This window comes from Octopus bimaculoides, chromosome 12 (assembly GCF_046866305.1).
Source record: "Octopus bimaculoides isolate indiv1 chromosome 12, ASM4686630v1, whole genome shotgun sequence".
NCBI classification, from domain to species: Eukaryota; Metazoa; Mollusca; class Cephalopoda; order Octopoda; family Octopodidae; genus Octopus; species Octopus bimaculoides.
The window spans coordinates 65,798,235-65,802,854 of NC_142939.1; the positions used below are offsets into that span (position 1 = coordinate 65,798,235).

The 4,620-nt window shown below is 37.7% G+C and overlaps 1 long non-coding RNA gene across 1 annotated transcript in view; it reads left to right on the forward strand.

Moving 5' to 3' along the window:
* Positions 1 to 1,274: 1,274 nt before the first annotated feature.
* The window catches only part of LOC149133131 (uncharacterized), a 36,958-nt gene continuing 33,612 nt past the window's right edge, over positions 1,275 to 4,620 (forward strand). The window contains exon 1 of the long non-coding RNA XR_016243890.1: positions 1,275 to 2,607. This is a non-coding gene — a long non-coding RNA (uncharacterized LOC149133131). The remainder of the gene's footprint in view (positions 2,608 to 4,620) is intronic.

Below are 4,620 nucleotides of genomic sequence, written 5' to 3' on the forward strand. Positions count from 1 at the left end.
GTGCTAACGTTTCTGCCAGTTCGCCTAACAACAGAAACATTAGTCACAGCACAATCACATTCATTTCTCATCGCCAACAGAAACGAGAAAATACATCCACCCCCTACTTTCACTCCCTAAACGCCACCACCACCACCACCACCATCATTTCTTACTGTCCATCATTATCATTGTAATGACCAGCAGTGCTTAAGTCATTATCACAAGTATTGCTGCAAAATTCTTTCCCCACAGACGTTGCCAGCCTCCTCCCTACCACACACCCAAACTCCATAAACACAAATGAAATCAGAAAGAAGATAAAAAAAAGCCTGGAAAATGTCATGTCTTCAAAATGTCCTTTACACATGAAGAATACATATTTTTGTTTCAGTATAATAAATATTTAAGTCTGAGCGATTGTTATAATTAGTGAAGAGAAGAGGAAACGAGGAGTTAATTTATTAAACGAGACACAATCAACTCGGTTTTTAAAAATCATTATCTAATAAAAAAAAAATACAGGAGATAAAAATTGGAAGTACACATGCTCCAATATAAATTTAGACACACACACACGCACACACACACGTACACACACACGCGTACACACACGTACACACACACACACATGTACACACACATGCACGCACACACACACACACAGAGGACTTTATATTCCATTCTCAACGTGTCTTCTTTTTCTGTCTTCTACGCGTTTCATTCATTGGACTACGGCCATGATGGGGTAACGTTTGAAAGATTTAGTTGAGTAAATGGACCTCAGGACTTATTTCTTTGAAGTTTAGTGCTTTACCCTTCTCTTTTTGTTGATCCGCTAAGTTACTAACACGGGTTTTCAAGCGATTGTGGGGAACAAGCCCAAAGACACACACATGTCTGTCAGTCTGTCTGATTTTCTGTCTGTTAGTCTGTCTGTGAATGCTTGCAACATTGTGGACTCGGCTGAAGGTACTCTAAGGGACCAAGTAGTACTTTAAAACTGGATTAAGAGCTAAGTTTAGCACCCAGGTAGGCCACAGCGGGATTTGAACTCAGATATTATAATTGCCGGAATAAACACTGCAAGATCTCCGGCTCCGATGTTGCTATATTTACATAGTTCTGATGAGTGAAGGGGCGTAGCTTCGTGGTTACGCTATTCGGTTCACAGTCGTAAAGTCATGGGTTCGATCCCTGACAGCATGCGATGTCTTTGAACAAAAGACACATTATTTCATGTTGCTCCACTCCACTCAACTGGCAACAATAAGAACACACGCTTAATCGGGAAGACTTTCATTGGTGTGTCTTCAATGCACCGCAGGCGTACGATACGTGATGACGACGACTGCCCTCCCACCACACCTCTCTGATTTGAAAATCTTTAGCATGAAATGATGTCACAATAGAAATATATTAGAAATTTCGGCCAAAAAAAAAAAAAAAAAGAAACAGGAGAAAGACAGCGAACGCGAGTTTTGCTAAATAGGTTCTTTTTAATTCTCTTATTTTAAAAAATTGATTCATATGACGTCATAATTAAATGGTTTTATAATCATACAAAATATCGGGACTCCTGAAATCATTGAAAATTTATTAAGATTACGAATTAATTGCTTTAATGAAATTATTCCTTTATCAACGAAAGAAAACCATATCAATATTCTATACACACACACAGTATACAAACACATATATTTATTGAACGTAAAATGATGAGCGGTAAAAAGCAACATCTTAGACAATCCACTTCTGAAAGTAATGATACAATCAAAAGAAATATACCTTTTATATCTCAGCAGTTCTTGTTACAAATGTTACGTTTAATATGAGGACGAAATGGAAAATGTGGATCTGTGGCATTCATTATTTTCTCATTAACATTTTAAACGACAATGATGCGTGACAATTCCAAAAGCGGAAGTGGAATTCATTTTGGACTTGTGTTAATGCATTATAATACCAGAGCATCAAGGCAGATTGTTAGAATTAGTTCAATGTTGGACTGGAAGGTGTTTGAACATTAAACCCATCGCCTGCCACGAGCCCCGTTTGGGGATCTGCTAAAAACAGTCTCACTGCTAAAAATAGTCTCACTGTTCGTAGTATTAAAATGAATTACTTATATACATTTCATTTGCAGAGGTGTGTTTAACAATATTTAGTAGTAAACACACCAAAACCTGTTGTAAAGCGATGGTGATGGGGGGGGGGGGGGGTCACACACACACACACACACGCATACACACACTCACAAGCACATATATACACATACGAAGGGCTTCTTTCAGTTTCCGTTTACCAAATCCACTCAGAGGACTTTGGTCGGCCTTAGACTATAGTGGAAGACACTTGCCCACGGTGCCACACACCGGGAACCATGTAGTTGGGAAGCAAGCTTAACACACAGCTACGCCTGCACCTATATACATACACAGACGGACACATATAATTTGAACTATGAAGAAAGTCGCCGATTAATTGTCGAATATGGCAGTAATCGAATTTGTCTTCGATATACACCGATCGAAAAACATGCTCTAGCTTGGCCACAGTCGAATGACTATAACCAATAACAGAATGCGAGACCATAGAATAGCACTGTATGACTCGTGGAGATTCTCTGTAAGTAACGATGATGAAGTTTCTAATTAGAATTTTCTCAAATATAGAACTGCTATTTTCGTTCAGAGATAGTTTCATAACGTGACGCAAATATACTTTAATAAACTGCCATGTTAATTTACATAACCACTGTCTTCAGCATTTAATTGCCCACACTGATCGCATTGCAGCACACACACACACACACACACACACACACACACACACACATATTCATAGGTAGACATATTTCTATATATCTATCATCTATCTACATATCTATATCTTTACATGTATGCATACACACATACAGATACACACACACATACGTAATATCTATATATATATATGTATATATATATATGTATAGACATTTGTCTATATATGTCTATCGTCTATCTATATGTCTTTATCTGTATATATATCATCGCACACACACACACATACACACACACACACACACACACACACACACACACACACACACACACACACACACACACACACACAAAGACACACACACACATATATGGGCGGAACTGTTAATTTCAAATAACTACTGTTTGAAGAAAAAAAAAAAACTGGACAGAATGTTTATAATTTTAAATAGATATACCTATGAAGAATTTGAATAGAATTTATTGATTAGAGAAAGATGAAAGAAAGACGAAATATTTATTAAAAGATTACAGTATGGAGGAAGCATCGATATTTATAGACTATCAAATTATAAAGTTCGATTAAGACCCACTCTGGGGATCCCCGGTATAAACCCGCATACTCACGGACACGCAAACCTTATGGTCCACTGAAGAAAGCCACCGCTTCCCACTAGCAAGGGCACACTCCCCAATGTGCTTCATTCAGGCCACTTATTCTTCCTATTACAACTGTTTTTGATTCCTTGAACAAGTTAATCTGTACCTCTGCGGGTGATGAGATAAAGTCGCAGTTAGGTTTGGAAACGATAAAATGAAGTACCAGTCAACTAATGGTTTCTTCTTTTGTTTCATTCCGCCATCTTCTTTTATGCAAATTAGTCTGCAGTTTTTTTCAACATCATTGAGCTCATTGTATACACTATTTACACTATTTACATTTGACGAATATTTGTCCTTATCTTGTTTGTTAACACAGCGTTTGGGATGATATACTCTCCAGCCTTTTTCAGGTTCGATTCCAAGCAGTGACCCGAAGAAGTTGCCAAGCTTCGGTGACTCATTGACTCAGCTGGATTTATGATTTCACTAGGTTAATTCTATTCATAAACATTTAAATAGGGAGTATTTCTCAAACAGTTAGCCTCACATTTCAACAGCTTAACTGAAATTTAGACCACGTAACAGGGACTGAGAGGGATATCATGGAATAGAGAAACTGGGTGATACAAATAATCTGACATTATTTTTGAATGCTGCATGCAAAAACATACAAGATACAAGTATTCTTTTTCTTGGGACAAATTCTTCGACCAGCCCTCTAGCATATTGTTGGTACTTATTTTAAAGACCATAATGTAGGCTTCAATAGGATGCGAACTCAGTACCTAATTCACAAAGGAAGTCAATGGAGGTGGGTTGGGTTGGGGCTCCAGGCGGTTTTTTAAAACTGCTAAGAATAGCAGCTAACTGTTCATTAAATTATAAAGTCATATCATTGAAGGACACACTGGATAATGGAATCCTAAATTTATTCTACCCGGGAGAAAAAGAAAAAGAAAACTGATACGCCAGAATGGTCAGGCTGGAACGCTTTTGATATGAGATGTGGATCAGGTGTGATATTGGGTTAAAGACAGTACAACCACAGCAACAACATCAACACTGGAACGAATGTACTGCTATAATCATTTACAACCCTTATTCCTGTATGATTGAAATCCAAAACGGTGAGAAAGACTTCCTTTGATAAAGAAGTGAAAGGAAAGAGAGTGAGATTAAGCAGATGTTTTCAGATAAGACCAAAGAAGTGGTCATTGTTCATGTAATTGCTTTCTGGCAGCACAACATTAGCAATGGCCATTACACAATATTA